The following is a 17,854-nucleotide window of genomic DNA, read 5'->3' on the forward strand; positions in this document are numbered from 1 at the left end:
TTGTGACCCTGCGGACTTTAGCCCACCAGGCTCCTCTGTCCATGGGATTCTCCAGGCAAGAATACTGGAGTGCATTGCTGTGCCCTCCTCCAGGGGATCTGCCTAGATCAAACCCAGAGATCAAACCCGAGTCTCCTGTGTCTCCTGCGTTGGCAGGTGGATTCTTTATGACTGAGCCGCCTGGGAAGCCCTATGTAAGGGTTGTTGTTGCTCTATGGTAAGGCGGGGGAGGGAGCGTGGAGTATGGATGAGTAGGGGAGAGGGCAGCGCTGGCAAGGGGAGGAGGGTGATTTCTCCTCTCCCCCGGGAAGCAGGGCAGGTTGAATCCCTTTTAGAAGAAAGCAACAACTATCACCGCGGGTTTGAGCTGATTACTATGATGATAAACCAGGATTTAACTGACAGGAGACAGAAAGATGGTAAGAGGGGTGACATGTGCTCCAGAAATACCAGAAGTGGACCAAAAGACGGCGGAGGGTGGTGCCTAGAAATGGAAAGAATAGAGGAAGTCAAAACTAGTGAGGACAAAGGAGGGAGAGCTGCTCAAGGCACTCAGGGGAAGCCATGCAACTGAGCTGAGGTGAGAAGGCATTTCCAGGCTCAGGACCAGAGAACCTGGGGTGTCAGCGTTAGCAAACCCAGGGGCCAACCCAGGAGACTCAGCTGGAAAGGGGGTCCATATCCTAGATTAGTGGTTTGCACACACACAGAGCTTTACTTATTTACAAGTGTCCACTGAGTGCCAAGGGATTCCCAAGTGGTGCAGTGGTAAAGAATCTGCCTGCCAATGCAGGAGATGCAAGAGTCGTGGGTTTGATCCCTGGGTCAGGAAGATCTTCTGGAGTAGGAAATGGCAACCCACTCCAGGTTTCTTGCCTGCGAAATTCCATGGACAGAGGAGTCTGGTGGTCTACAGTCCAAGGGGTCGCAAAGAATCGGACAGTGAGCAACTGAGTACACTGAGTGCCAGGTCCTGGAAAGGGGACTCTGCTTTTAAACAAAACACTACACAGAACTCCACTGTGTGAAACAGAAAAAAAATTGAAGCTGCTTTTAAAAAAAAAAACCAATTATGATTGATTCTCTACAATACTTTGTTAAAGAGTTCAATGATTTGCACTCAGATGTTATATAGCTGAGAGGTAACCAAGTATAATACAAAGAATTGGTCCAAAGTCTTTGCACTGATGGCCATAGAGTCTCATGTGAAGCTGCTCTGTTGAAGTGAGGCTCGGAGAAGCCAGGGCCTCCCAGATTCCCTCTGAACCCTGTTGGCAGCTCCCATGTCACCTCTGCAGGTACATAGGTTTCTATTGACAAATGGAGATAAGCCCTCTCAACCTTGTTTTAGCTTTGGTGCCCAGCACCTGAAAGGTACTGGTGCATGCATCCTCAGTCATTAAGTCGTGTTCAACTCTGTGAGCTCATGGACTGTAGCCTGCCAAGTTCCTCTGTCCATGGGATTTTCCAGGCAAGAATACTGGAGTGAGTTGCCATTTCCTCTTCCAAGGGATCTTGCTGACACTGGGATCAAACCTGTGTCTCTTGTGTCTCCTGATTTGGCAGGTGGACTCCTTACCACTGAGCCACCAGGGAAGCCCCTGAGAGGTACTCAGTATTTCTCAAATGAATGGACATGATAGAGGATAGGTGGTCTGCAGGAGAAAACTCAGATAATGGGTTCAGGGAACTCTGTAACTGTCATGAAGCTGTAACTTATTATCCACATGTATACATGAAAGCTTCTCAAGCTTTAGACATGGGATGTGGCTGACTTGTCAGGGGGTGTGGGAGCCCCCTAGTTAGGGATGTGTGTCTAACCACAGGAGCCAAAGTTGTAGCAGATAAGACAAGCCAGAACCAGAAGACACATCTATGGAAACAGTCTTGGTTATTTTGTGACAGGAAGTGGGGTCTGGCTGCTCAACACTCAAAAGCCTTCCCAGGTTGGTGGGAAGGAAAGTTTGTTTATTTTGGCTGCTGGCAACCAAGGAGATGGAGAAGGAAATGGCAACCCACTCCAGTGTTCTTGCCTGGAGAATCCCAGCGACGGCGGAGCCTGGTGGACTGCTGTCTACGGGGTCGCACAGAGTCGGACACGACTGAAGCGACCTAGCAGCAGCAGCAGCAGCAGCCTTCCGTCCAAAGGCCAATTCCCTACCCTGACAATCAGGGGGCAAAAGCTTTTATAGGCTCAGGGAGGGGGCTACGTGCAGAAACAGTACCGTCAGCTCTGACAGTCATCTTCAAATTGGTCATCGGTGGTCTGACCAGTGTCATCTTGATTGTTTTAAGTACAGTTAGTCTTCAGTTCCATGGTTGGTTTGTTCCCATTTCCTTGAAGCCAGTTCTCAGAACTGCAGCAACTTATGTCATGGCTTGTAGTCTGGTCATCGTGTAGTGAACTTCTTTGACCTGGTGGGGGTTTCAGTAATATCTACAAGACAGCTCACAGGACATAGCTCAGAATCTTATCTATAGCCTTTGAGGAGGAACCAAAGGTCCTTGACTTTGCTTAATGACCAAACTATTATTATTATTTAGTCTTGTTGGACTGTTTTCCTTTGCTTCTGCATTTTCTCACTTCTCTGATTAAACTTATTCTTTGGCTAGAGTTTTTCCACAGACAAAGCCCGTAGGGTCCTACTCTGTTTCAACTTCATCATTAAAACACAGCCACTCCACTGCTCTGCTCCTATAAAACAGGATAAAAACACCTAATATTTATTGAGTGTTGACTACTTGCTGGGCACAGTGATAACTCCCTAATGCCATGTGGTAGCCAAAAAATTGCCCCCTAAAGATGTCTGTGTCCCAATCCCTGGAGTCTGTGATTATGTTACATTAGACAGCAAAGGAAGAATTAAGGCTGCAGATGGAATTAAAATTACTAATCAGTTGACAATGAGATGGGTTGATTGTTTTGGATTATCTGGTGGGTAATCACAGGAGTCCTTATAAGTGAAAGCAGGAGGCAAGAGGCAGTGTCAGAGAAGGAGATGTAATAGCAGAAGCAGTGGTTGGAATGATGTGATGTGAGGGCTTGACTGACTATTGCTGAGATTGAAGGTGGAGGGAGCCATGGCTCAAGGAGTATGGGCAACCTCTAGAAGCTGGAAGCACAAGAAAACAGATTCTCCTCTGAGCTTCCTTGCCCTGCTGACACCTTGGTTTCGGCCCAGTGACACCCATTTCAGGCTTCTGATCTCTAGAACTGTAATTTAAAAGTGTTTTTTCCTTGAGCCACTAACTTCGGGATAACTTACTATAGCAGCAACAGGAAAAAAATACAGATTTTTTTCATCTATCCCCCTCTCTACAATAGCCCCATCAGATAGGAACTTAATATTGCTATTTTGCAAATGAGTAAACTAAGGACTTCCCTGGTGGTTCAGTGTTAAATAATCTGCCTGCCAATGCAAGAGACACAGGAGATGTGGGTTCAGTCCCTGGGTTGGGAAGATCCCCTGGGGTAGGAAATGGCAACCCATTCCAGCCTTCTTGCCTGAGAAATCCAATGGACAGAGGAGCCTGTCCCATGGACTTGACTTAGCAACTGAGCACAGACTAAGGCTTGTGGGGGGTTGACTCATTTGACCCAGAGGTGAGTGGTTGGCCTGACTCTGGAGCTACCTGAGGATGGTTTTACTTCTTCATTTCACAAATGAGAAAACTGAGGCCCAGAGGTATGTCCTGACCTGCCCCAGGTCATATGTGAGTTGGTAACAAGGCTCAGCTGTACCCTTATGAAAATAGTGTAGACCAGCCCTTTACACACATGCCCACAAGTCACCAAGGGTCCTGTTAGGATGCAGACTCCATCCAGCAGGTCAGGGCTAGGTCCCAGGATGCTGCATTTCTGACCAGCCCCCAGGTGAGGCCAATATTGCTAGCCAGGGAATAGCAAAGTTGTGCCCCACTTTGGGGGTTCTGAGCAACCCAGAGCCATCAGGGAGTTTTGGGGCATCGAGTGGGATGAGGGGGCCCTAGGGAGGGAGACTTAGGAGCAGATGCCTCACCGTTCTGTAGCCAATGAGATTTAGGGACTCAGAGGGAAAGGTCAAAGACAGGGCTATCATTCATTGGGCTCCCCTTGAGAAAGATGTCTCCAAACATGATGATCATTTTTTAAAATAGTTTCTATGTTACTTTAAAATTTTTACTTATTTATTTCTTATTTTTGGCCATGCTGTGTAGCACAAAGGATCTTAGCTCTCCAACCAGGGATGGAACCCACATCCCCTACAGTGGAAGCATGGAGCCTTAATCACTGGACCACTAGGGAAGTCCCCGTGATGATTACTGTTGTCCTTTGGAAAATCCCAGAGCTGGTGCTCTTTGACAACCTGGAGGGACGGAATGGGGAGGGAGGTGGGTGGGGGGCTCAGGAGGGAGGGGACACAAGTATGCCTGTGGCTGATTCATGTTAATATGTGGCAAAAAAAATCACAATGTTGTCAAGTAATTATCCTCCAATTACATTAATTAGTTTCTTAAAAAGTCATTCAAGGTTTGCCAGCATGGATCTGGCATCATGATTGCTTCTACTCTTTTATGGGACAAGGCATACAGGTCTTCAAGGACCTCTTCCTGCCACGGAGACTGAAATAGCTACATGTGATTGTGTGGGAAAAAGCAACAGTCTCCATTGCCTGACATAAGTTTTATATATATATATCGGAGAAGGCAATGGCACCCCACTCCAGTACTCTTGCCTGGAAAATCCCATGCATGGAGGAGCCTGGTAGGCTGCAGTCCATGGAGTCGCTGAGGGTCAGACAAGACTGAGCGACTTCACTTTCACTTTTCACTTTCATGCATGGGAGAAGGAAATAGCAACCCACTCCAGTGTTCTTGCCTGGAGAATCCCAGGGACGGGGGAGCCTGGTGGGCTGCCATCTATGGGGTCGCACAGAGTCAGACACGACTGAAGTGACTCAGCAGCAGCAGCATATATATATACATATTTAGAAAACGAAGACAATCTGCTTATTCTTCCAGAAACATCTCTAAAGCTTTGGTGTAATCAAAGGACTCACGGTCCTGGCCCCCTCCTCTCTCAGCCCCCAAACCACTTGTCCAGTGAATCACAAAGTCAGGACAGGAAGGTAGTTCAGTGTGTAACCGCAGTTGTGCTTCTCTGAGTCTACATTTTGTGCTTCACTAAAAAATATGTATAAACATGCATACACAGCGGATCTGTGTGTGGGACCTAGTGGGAGTTTCCCCTAACCTCTTCACTGTGGTTGCAGAATTGCCAGTTGTCTGTGGCTACTAGTGCTACCCGAAGGCTAAGAATCTTCTGGTTTCGTTTTGAAACAACAACCAGGCACGCAAGCAAGAAATATCAGCTTTTGTTTCAGACACCAGAACTCAGAGAAGGAAGCCAGTGTTTGGTTGACAGTTTCCCAGGATATAGAGTGAAAATATGTCTCTATAATATTTACAATAGCTTCAAATTGAAAGGATTTTTTGAAAAAACTCATCCAACTCAGCATTATTAACCTTCAAAGCTCCCTAATCTGTGAGCTGAAAATGAAATTTTTAACTATTTCTATTAATAAAAGAAGTTTTCTACAACCTTTCTTAGTTCTAGGGCTTGCTTCTGAGGATAGTGGTAATTCTTCAGAGAAAAGAATAAAATCTATCAGTTAGTTGTCAGGATCAGTCCGCAAGCTCTGAGCAGCCCTGTAAAGGACAAGATAGGTTCTTTGCTTTGGTCAGGGTCCAGATGCTCAGAGCGTGACAGGCCTAGACACCAAGCCCTTCAGTGGGGAGGACACTGACCAGCCTGGGGACTTGATATTATGGGTGGTTTTCAGTGATCAGTGTGAGGTGGTGGGAAAACACAGCCTGGGAGTCAGACAACCTTTGTGTTATCTTGTTCAGACCCTGAACATTTTAATTTTACCCTGGGCTTGTGTCCTTCTCTGCAAAATACAACTAATAGCACCTCCTCTCAGGATTATTGTGAGATTAAAGGAGATAATACAAATGGCACAAATTAAACCTCTAAAAATGTTTGTTCCTCCAAGAGCATGTTCAGTCATTAATTTGTGCCTGACTTTTTGCAATCCCATGGACTGTAGCCCACCAGGCTCTTTCATCCATGGGATTTCCAACAAGAATACCGGAGTAGCTTACCATTTACCTTCTCCAGGGGATCTTCCTGATCCAGGGATTGAACCCATGTCTCCTGCACTGGCAGGCAGATTCTTCACCACTGAGCCACCAGGGAAGCCCCTTATTCCTCCAAGAGCCAGAAATAAACAGACTTTCAAGAATAATATCTGTTTGACTGTAGAATATATTACCTTCTGTCTGAAATCATCTTCTTCATTATATTTTCCTTGGTCTACCAGTAATATCCTTTTATATTTCTTTTGCACGTACAATTGATGACAAGAGAGACAGATCCAAAGTACAATTGATGGCAAGCTGTTATTGTCACAGTCCACAGAATGAACACATTCAGCCAAATACAGGAGAGATGCATTGTTTGCAGATGACATGATCCTCTACATAGAAAACCCTAAAGACTCCACCAGAAAATTACTAGAGCTAATCAATGAATATTGATTAGCAGGATTAGCAACATTGATTAGTTGCAGGATATAAAATTAACACACAGAAATCCCTTGCATTCCTATACACTAAACATGAGAAAACAGAAAAAGAAATTAGGGAAACAATTCCATTCACCATTGCAATGAAAGTAATAAAATACTTAGGAATAAATCTACCTAAAGAAACAAAAGACCTATATATAGAAAACTATAAAACACTGATGAAAGAAATCAAAGATGACACAAATAGATGGAGGAATATACCATGTTCGTGGATCAGAAGAATCAATATAGTGAAAATGAGTATACTACCCAAAGCAATCTATAGATTCAATGCAATCCCTGTCAAGCTACCAATGGTATTTTTCAGAGAACTAGAACAACTAATTTCATGATTTGTATGGAAATACAAAAAACCTCGAATAGCCAAAACAATCTTGAGGAAGAATGGAACTGGAGGAATCAACTTGCCTGACTTCAGACTATACTACAAAGCTACAGTCATCAAGACAGTATGGTACTGGCACAAAGACAGAAATATAGATCAATGGAACAAAATAGAAAGCCCAGAAATAAATCCACACACCTATAGACACCTTATCTTTGACAAAAGAGGCAAGAATATACAATGGAGAAAAGACAATCTCTTTAACAAGTAGTGCTGGGAAAACTGGTCAGCCACTTGTAAAAGAATGAAACTAGAACACTTTCTAACACCATACACAAAAATAAACTCAAAATGGATTAAAGAGCTAAATGTAAGACCAGAAACTATAACACCCTTAGAAGAAAACATAGGCAAAACACTCTCTGACATAAATCACAGCAGGATCCTCTATGACCCACCTCCCAGAGTAATGGAAATAAAAGCAAAAATAAACAAATGGGACCTAATTAAATTTAAAAGCTTTTGCACAATGAAGGAAACTATAAACAAGGTGAAAAGACAGCCTTCAGAATGGGAGAAAATAATAGCAAATGAAACAACTGACAAATAATTAATCTCAAAAATATACAAGCAGCTCCTGCAGCTCAATTCCAGAAAAATAAATGACCCAATCAAAAAATGGGCCAAAGAACTAATCAGAAATTTCTCCAAAGACATACAGATGGCTAACAAACACATGAAAAGATGCTCAACAATACTCATTATCAGAGAAATGCAAATCAAAACCACAAGGAGGAATAGTCTCATGCCGGTCAGAATGGCTGCTATCAAAAAGTCTACAAACAATAAATGCTGGAGAGAGTGTGGAGAAAAGGGAACCCTCTTACACTGTAGGTGGGAATGCAAACTAGTACAGCCACTATGGAGAACAGTGTGAAGATTCCTTAAAAAAAAATGGAAATAGAGCTGCCATATGACCCAGCAATCCCACTGCTGGGCGTACACACTGAGGAAACCAGAATTGAAAGAGACACGTGTACCCCAATGTTCATTGCAGCACTGTTTACAATAGTCAACACATGGAAGCAACCTAGATGTCCATCAGCAGATGAATGGATAAGAAAGCAGTGGTACATATACACAATGGAATATTACTCAGCTATTAAAAAGAATGCATTTGAATCAGTTCTAATGAGGTGGATGAAACTGGAGCCTATTACACAGAGTGAAGTAAGTCAGAAAGAAAAACACCAATATAGCATATTAACACATAAATATGGAATTTAGAAAGATGGTAACAACCTTATATACGAGATAGCAAAAGAGACACAGATGTAAAGAACAGACTTTTGGGCTCTGTGGGAGAAGGCAAGTGTGGGATGATTTGAGAAGATAGCATTGAAACATGTATATTATCATATGTGAAATAGACTGCCAGTCCAGGTTTGATGCATGAGACAGGGTGCTCAGGGCTGGTGCACTGGGATGACCCTGAGGGATGGGATGGGGAGGGAGGTGGGAGGTGGGGTTCAGGATGGGGAACACATGTACATCTGTGGCTGATTCATGTCAATGTATGGCAAAAATCACTACAATATTGTAAAGTAATTAGTTTCCAATTAAAATAAATATGGCAACCCACTCCAGTATTCTTGACTGGAAAATCCCATGGATGGTGGAACCTGGTAGGCTACAGTCCATGAGGTCGCAAAGAGTCAGACATGACTGAGCAACTTCACTCACCAAAATAAATTAATTAATTAAAAAAATATTATAAAATATTTTTTTAAAAAAATATGCTCTACCCCTTAAAGAGTAATTCAAGGGGCATGAACAATAAATATAGTTAAATATATTGTTTCAAAAAAAAAAAAACAAATACAGGAAAGATGGCTGTCTTCAGAAAAAATGGTAATAATCAATGAATTGATTATCCTAGTGATGTGAATCAAAGATCCAATGCCAGAAGAGACTTTCTCTGGTGTCTGCTAGTAATTGTTAGGGACCAGGTTTTCCTTTCTTTCCTGCCTTCCCTCAACACTCCCCACCCTGCCTCCTCCCCTGCCACCTGGCAGAGAAAGTGCTTCCAGGGTGACCTCCTTTGTCCTCTGCTCACATCCCTTAAGCCACACAGCCAGGGTCAGCTCAGGTGAGCCAGGCGTGAGCCCTACCTCTTCACCTGCCCCAAGTCTAAACCTCCCCATCCCTTGGCCTCAGGGCAGAAGCTGTGACATTTCATGTCAAGGCAGAAGGAATGGAGTGCTGGCCATTTTCCTGCCTAATTGCCAGTCAGAGGGAGTGAAGCTTCAACTACAGGGCATTTCCTTTGCACTGGGCCTTCTAAGGCTCTAGAAATAGAGCCTCATGGTCATATGGTTTTTTAAAAAAATAAAATTTGCAAGGCATATTTTAACCAGTCAGTAAAGACCTTGTTTCTTCTCTCATTTCCTTTCCATCATTCTTTCCCATCTGGTGCGGACATTGTGGCTTTCCCTGGGCTTTGTGGAGGAAGTTGAGCTGGAGATACATGTAGTTTGGGTTTAGTGATATATATTGTTGAATGTTGTGGTCTCTGCTGAGTATGTCTAAGGGCTACTTCTATTGTTCACTGGCTTGGAGTCGTGACAGTAAGATGCAGGGGACAGAGGCCATTTCATGACATGGAAAGTCCTGTGGCATTTGGCACTGGAAGCATGAGAACAGTGAAGGAGAAACAAGATTTGAAAGGTTGGAACTGAAAAACATCTTTCAGTTGGGAAGATGTGAAATGGGGAACATTCTTCCAATCTTCAGTAAATGCAAGATTCAGCTCTCAAACAAGTTTAGTCAAAATGCATGCTCTTTCTTGTCAGGAATATACTTGAAAATGCAGTGTAGAGAATTATGATACCCTGTGTGTGTGTGTGTTCATGCGCTGTGCGCACTAAGTCACTCAGTCATGTCTGACTTTTTGCAACCCTATGGACTGTAGCCCATCAGGCAACTCTGTCCATGGGGATTCTCCAGGCAGGAATACTGCAGTGGGTTGCTATGCCCTCCTCCATGGGATCTTCCAAACCGAGGTTTCCCGCATTGCAGGCAGATTCTTCACTGAGCCACCAGGAAAGCCCAAGAATACTGGAGTGGATAGCCTATCCCTTCTCCAGAAGATCTTCCCCACCCAGGAATTGAACCGGGGTTTCCTGCATTGCAGGTGGATTCTTTACCAGCTGAGCTACCAGGGAAGCCCATATATATATATATATATATATATTTTTTTTTTCCCTTTCCTGTATTGATGGAAATCGCATGCAACAACATTTATCAGAATTCCTGTGTTTGCAGGCAACAAGTGTGAAGTATACCACAAAAGTAAGGTGTCTGAAGTAGTTCATAAATAAAAAGAACAAAAAGACATTTCAATATTCAAGACGACAACGTTAAACGTGTACATGGCTTTACCAATAATGATTTAGATACCAGAGAAAACATTTTCTAAGCAACCAATTGTAAAAAAAAAAAAAAAAAAAAGATTTCTATCAACCTTGCTAGAGAGAAGACTGAATTATGTTTCTATCTCTCCATAAAAATATGATAAAATTTTGTTATAGGGATCAAAGATTATGCATCCAAAACAATATAGGAAAAAAATTATTTTAAGGGTGTGTCAAGAAGCTAATTAATAAATGTAACAGCACTTCTCTGGATTTTTAGCCTTTGGGTATTCAACAGCTTTAAACATTTTGAATTGTGATATATTGTCTCATTCTAAATAATAATGAGTAAATATTCCTTTGTAATTATTTTTCTTAGCAAGGATCTCCAAAGTCATATAAGGTTTAGGTCCCATAAAATGTGTATCTGTCTCTCTTGCTAAGGTATGATTGCAATATTTTCAAACCTGTGAAGGATTCAAAGTCAGAGAGGCAGAGAGCAAAGACCAAAAATGATGTTGCTGATGTACTAAAATGAGTCTACTACTCGACCCCAGACACAATCTGGATTCTGTGTCCCAAAAAAGGAATTTGGGATGGACAGATCACCTGTACACTACCTCTCCATCCTCATATAATCAGCAGACAGCCCAAAGGACCCTGCTTGAGTCCTTAAAAAAAAAAAAAAAAGTTTATTTTAGGTCCGTATAGTCAAAGCTATGGTTTTTCCAGTAGTCATGTATGGGTGTGAGAGTTGGACTGTAAAAAAGGCTGAGCACCAAAGAATTGATGCTTTTGAATTGTGGTGTTGGAGAAGGGACTCTTGAGAGTCCCTTGGATTGCAAGGAGATCCAACCAATCAATCACAAAGGAAGTCAGCCCTGAATATTCATTGGAAGGACTGATGCTGAAGCTGAAGCTCCAATACTTTGGCCACCTGATGCAAAGACCTGACTCACTGGAAAAAACCTGATGTTGGGAAAGAGTGAAGGCAGGAGGAGAAGGGGGACAACGGCATCACTGACTCAATGGACATGAGTTTGAGCAAGTTCCGGGAGATGGTGAAGGACAGGAAAGCCTGGTGTGCTAGAGTCCATAGAGTCGAAAAGAGTAACTGAATACAACTGAGTAACTGAGCTGAACTCAGAGTACAGACAATTAGCAATGTTGTCATAGTTTCTGGTAGATGACAAAGGGACTCAGCCATACATGTACATGTTTCCATTTCTCCCCCAAACTCGCCTCCCATCCAGGCTGCCGCACAATCTTCAGCAGAGTTCCCTGTGCTGTACAGTAGGTCCTGGTTGGTTATCCATTTTAAATATCTGCTTGAGTCCTTTTGGAGTTACTACTACAACTTTTCTTCCTCTTCTTTTTTTTTTTTTTTAACTGAATTTGTGTTTTGAAGATATAACACATGTCATAGCTTCAAAAGACAAAGAACATCATAATATTTCTTTCTAATGAGAGACAGCTTCCCCATCCAGAGGCCTCCTCTCTACAGGAAACTGATGGTGTTTTCAAAGTAATAACCTCCATATTTTAACCAAATGGGCTGTGTTGCTTTTTATCAATTTTTCAATCATAAGCATTACATGTTGACTTTTTACTATAGAATGAGAGAAGGCAATGGCACCCCACTCCAGTACTCTTGCCTGGAAAATCCCATGGACGGAGGAGCCTGGTGGGCTGCAGTCCATGGAGTGGCGAAGAGTCGGACACGACTGAGAGATTTCAGTTTCACTTTTCACTTTTCACTTTCATGCATTGGAGAAGGAAATGGCAACCCACTAAAGTGTTCTTGCCTGGAGAATCCCATGGACGGAGGAGCCTGGTGGGCTGCTGTCTATGGAGTCGCACAGAGTCAGACACGACTGAAGCGACTTAGCAGCAGTAGCAGCAGCAGAGAGACTTTAGTTCATTTCCACCTTCCCACTTTCACTCTCTACCTCCCTATATGGACATTTCTGAAATTGGGGTTAAATCAACATTTTGTATTTACATGACCATGAATATGTACATACTTAGAAAAAGATAGAGACCCCTCTGTCCTGGCTCGGATTGGGACTGGCTGCTCACTGGGTCTGCTCTCCAGTGTGACTCGACTTCTCTTCGTCAGCACCTGGGGAATTTCCTTTGTCCACAGTCTGTGTTGAAGCCTCTGTTTCCTAAAATCTGTGCCTTCCTCTTTCATGGTTTAATTCCTTCCTTTGGTGGAGTACATCCTTCTGGAACTTTCTGAATAGGAGGTACTCTTTGCCACTGCGTGGACTGTAGATCGTCAACCTCCTCTCTCATGGGATTATCCAAGCAAGAATACGGGAGTGAGTTGCCATTTCCTTCTCCAGGGGATCTTCTCCACCAGGGGATCAAACCCGCATCTCCTGCATGCAGGCGGATTCTTTACTGCTGAGCCACCAGGGAAGCTCCCGGGAAGGAGTTGGTGGAGGGAAATTTTGAAGCCCTTGCTGGTGTGAAAAAGACTTTATTTTATCTTCATATTCAATTAATATTTTAACAAGGCAGAGAATTCTGGGTTGGAGACTTCCCTCAAAATTTGGAAGATGTCGCTCCATTCTCATAGAGATTTTGGTGTTGTCGAGAAACCCAATGCCAAATCTTTCTTAGTCCTTTCTGTAAACTTTCAGGATCTTTTCCTTATTGTGGATTTTCTGAAGTGGCAGGTAACATGCTTTGTTGGCCCTCTGGTCCCTCATTTTTCTGTTTCAGAGGATACTTCAGTTCTGAGAAATGTATTATTTCCTTAATAAATTTGTCCTCTCCATTTTCTCTGCTTTTTCTTTCTGGAGTACCTAGCATTGTTTATATATTTTAATATATATTAAATATATTTTATACAGCATTGTTTTATACCTAGCTCTGGTATACCAGAATCAGTTCTAGGCTCTTGGGACATAACGATGAACCAAAGAGATAAAATCTCTCCAAATGCTGAACTTGCGTCCTTATAATGGTGGGCCAGATGTTGAATTTTCTGAATTAATCCTTCAATTTTCTCATCATTTGTACTTCCCCCTTTTTATAATTAAGACTCCCTGCCGCTTCTTTTTTTTTTTTTTTTGACCACACAACAAGGCACCCCTCACCAGGGATCGAATCTGTGTCCCCTGCAGTGGAAGCACAGAGCCCTAATCACCAGGGAATTCCCAAGACTTTACTTTTTAAAAAACTTTCATCATTTTATTTATTTATTTATATTTTTGGCTGTGCTGAGTCTTTGTTGCTGCATGAGCTTTTCTCTAGTTGTGGTGAGTGGGGGCTGCTCTCTAGATGTGGTGTGCAGGTTTCTTATTGTGGTCGGTGGCTTTTCTCTGTTATGGAGCACAGGCCCTAGGCACATGGGCTTCAGTAGCTGTGGCAGATTAGCTCAGTTGTTCAGTGGCGTGTGGATCTTCCTGCACCAGAGACTGAACCAGTGTCCCCTGCGTGCCAAGGCTGACTCCTAACTACTGGACCACCAGGGAAGTCTGACTTTACTTTTTAAAGCAATTTAGTTACTGAAAAATCAAGCAGATTGTGTAAAGGTTCCCATATGCACCCACCTTCCCTGTTCCTCTCTGTTTCACTTTCCTCCATAGTTAATAGTTCTCAGTAGTGTGAAACATTTATTATAATTGATGAACCAACATGCTAACCAGAGTCCATAGCTTTCATTTGAGTTCATTCTTTGTGTAGTACAGGCCTGTGAGTTTTGACAAATACGTGTCATATACCCACCATTATCATATCATACAGAATCAGTTCAGTTCAGTTCATTCGCTCAGTCGTGTCCGACTCTTTGCCACCCCATGAATCGCAGCACGCCAGGAATAGTTTGTCCTAAAAATCACCTGTGATCCATTTATATCCCTCTCTCCCTCCAACAAGCACTGATTTTTTTTTAAATTAGATCTTTAGTGTTGCCTTGTTCTACAGTGTTTTATAGTTGGAATCATACAGTATGTAGCCTTTTTAGATTGGCTTCTTTCACTTGCTGCTGCTGCTGCTGCTAAGTCGCTTCAGTCGTGTCCGACTCTGTGCGACCCCATAGACGGCAGCTCACCAGGCTCCCCCGTGCCTGGGATTCTCCAGGCAAGAACACTGGAGTGGGTTGCCATTTCCTTCTCCAATGCAGGAGAGTGAAAAGTGAAAGTGAAGTCGCTCAATCGTGTCCGACTCTCAGCAACCCCATGGACTGCAGCCTACCAGGCTCCTCCGTCCATGGGATTTTCCAGGCAAGAGTACTGGAGTGGGGTGCCATTGCCTTCTCCATTCTTTCACTTAGCATATGCATTTAAGGTTCTGCCTTATAAAGCTGTTTATGGCTCGATAATTCATTTCTTAACACTGAATAATATTCCATTATCTGGATATATCACAGTTTATTCATCTATTCATCTGTTTAAGGACATCTTGGTTGCTTCCAATTTTTGGCAATTATAAATAAACCTGCTATAAATATTTGTGTACAGGTCTTTGTGTAGAATATAAGTTTCCAACTCATTTGGGTAAACATGAACAGGATTGCTGAATCTTGTGGCAAGACTGTTTTCCCCACAGCTTTATTGAGAGAGAGCTGACATATGAACTGTGCTTAGCTTTTTAAGATACTGCCTAACTGTCTTTGAAAGTGGCTATACTACTTTGCCTTCCAACCAGCAACGAAAACAAATGGGGGGGGTCCTGTTGTTCTGCATCTTTTCCAGAATTTGCTGGTGTTGGTTTTTTTTTTTTTTTTTCTTTTTGATGCTAGCTATTCCTAATCAATGTACAGTGGTATCTCATAGTTATTTTAATTTGCAGTTCCCCAGTCACATATGATATGGGGCATCTTTTCATGTTTGCCATCTGGATATCTTCTTTGGTGAGGTGTCTGTTCACCTTTTACTTTTTAAAATTGGGTGGTTTGTTTTCTTATTGTTGGGTTTGAGCTCTTTGTATATTCTGAATACAAGTCCTTTTATCAGATACACATTTTGCAAACATTTTCTGCCAATCTGCGACTTGTCTTCTCATTCCCTTAACGACGTCTTTTGTGTAGTAGAAGATTTTTATTTTAATGAAGTTTTGACATTGGTTTGGATTGTGCCTTTGGTGTTCTATTTTAAAAGTTATGCCAAACCCAAGGTCACCTAGATTTTCTCCTGTGTTATCTTCTAGAAGTTTTATAGTTCTACATTTACATTTAGGTCTATGACTCACCTGGGGTTAATTTTTGCCAAAAGTGTAAAATTTATACTTAGATTCAGAGAAGGGAATGGCACCCCCACTCCAGTACTCTTGCCTGGAGAATCCCGTTGAAGGAGGAGCCTGGTAGGCTGCAGTCCATGGGGTCGCTAAGAGTCAGACACGACTGAGCAACTTCACTTTCACTTTTCACTTTCATGCATTGGAGAAGGAAATGGCAACCCACTCCAGTGTTCTTGCCTGGAGAATCCCAGGGACAGGGGAGCCTGGTGAGCTGCCGTCTATGGGGTTGCACAGAGTTGGACACGACTGAAGTGACTTAGCAGCAGCAGCAGGCTTAAATTAATTTGGGGTGTTATTTTTTTGCCTGTGGATCTCCAGTTATTCCAGCACCATTTGATTAAAAGGACCTCTTGTCTCTCCTACTTTCTGAGAGATTTTCTCATCAGCAACAGATATCTCCATCTTGGTTTAGAGTGTTTTTTTAAACAAAACAAAACAAAACAAAACCCTGTCTTGGCCATGGGAGGACTGGACCCGTGCCCTCAGTATCCTCCTTTCACCCCAGTGTGTGTTTCTGTCTGTACCACGTGGTCACTCAGTGGCATCCATTCTGCTGGGCTCCGCCTTTTCCCTGCTTTGTGGTTGATCATACTGGGTTGGCCAAAGAATCAAACATTTTGGCCAACCCAGTATTTGCAGGTCTTCTGTAGGTAAGAAAATTCCAACTTGTGGAAAAAAAACAGATTGTTTAAATTCAGTCCAGGAATAGGGACTGACTTCCTGATGCAGAAAAATGCTTCACAACACAGAAAAGAACACTCACAGAGTCACTGTCAGAGAAGGAAATGGCAACCCACTCCAGTATTCTTACCTAGAGACTCCTGTGGACAGAGGGGCCTGGTGTGCTGCCGTCTATGGGGTCACACAGAGTCAGACATGACTGAAGCGACTAAGCACAGATGCATGCATTAGAGAAGGAAATGGCAACCCACTCCAGTATTCTTGCCTGGAGAATCCCAGGCACAGAGGAGCCTGGTGGACTGCTGTCTACGGGGTGGCACAGAGTCAGACATGACTGAAGCAACTTAGCAGCAGCAGTAGCAGCAGCAGCAGCAGCAGCGTCACTGTACTTTAGGGGTTCCAAGTATAGACAGCTTGGGTTCAAAGACTGGCTCTGCCTCTGCCTGGCCTTGAAAGCTTGCGTAAGACAGTTAAACCCTTTCTGCCTCTGTTTCCTTATCTCTAAAGTAGGGGTAATAATAGAAATTGCTTCCTAGGGTGGTTTAAATGACTTATTTCATGCCAAGGGGGTAGAACAATGCCTAGCACACAGGAAGAGGCATAAACATATTTGCTACGGTCATTACTGCCTGACTAAGCATATGAGTCACCAAGAACTCAGAATCAAAACTTTAATCCCCTTGTGCAACTTGTCGCTGGAAACAAGGCAAGCTGGGGCTGGAATCACAGGGGTAGCTGACTCATTCCAGCTCTTCCAATCCCGACCAGCTTTCACATTTCAGGGCTCATTTAGAATGAGGAAGTACCAGCACGGATGATAAGTGAAAGGATTAACACTGCTTTAGCAAACTATTCTATTTTATTGGTGTCCCAGAAATATCAAGACCCCAATTAATCTAGTCCTGGGAACTGGGACTGTATATAAGTCCCTATTGGGTTATACCAACTCAGCACTGGCTCAGGAACACTAAATCTAGGTACCAAGGAAACTTCAGGTTCTTCTCTGATAACCCTATTTTCTTGGTGCTGCTCCTATCACTTCATCACGCATACTACCTCTGCTCCTAGCTCCCACTTCCAAAAGTAGGATGTTGTCCAAAGCCTTGTCAGTCTCCCTGGAAGGACTCTAGTTTTCACATCAGAGTTTGACCTTTTCAGAGACAGACAAGCTCTCTAGAACTTGGGATCCAGCCCATGGTACTAAGTTCAAAGGAAATAATTGTGCCTCTGCATGCGTGCCCAGTCGTGTCTGGCTCTTTGCAACCCTGTGTGGACTGTAGCTTATCAGCCTTCTCTGTCATGGGTTTATCCAAGCAAGAATACTGGAGTGGGTTGCCATGCCCTCCTCCAGGGGATCTCCCCGACCCAGGGATCAAATCCGCCTCTCCTGCATTGGCAGGCAGATTCTTTACCACTGAGCTACCTGGAAGAAAGGATATAATACTCTTTCTTATAATGTCATCAAGTAAATAGAAAAGGTCAATATATGTAGTTAGATGTCCTGTGAGGAAAAAAAAAATGAAATAATTTTTTGAAGAGTTCCGAGATGTTTTAAA

The sequence above is a fragment of the Bos taurus genome, chromosome 12, assembly GCF_002263795.3.
Source record: "Bos taurus isolate L1 Dominette 01449 registration number 42190680 breed Hereford chromosome 12, ARS-UCD2.0, whole genome shotgun sequence".
NCBI classification, from domain to species: Eukaryota; Metazoa; Chordata; class Mammalia; order Artiodactyla; family Bovidae; genus Bos; species Bos taurus.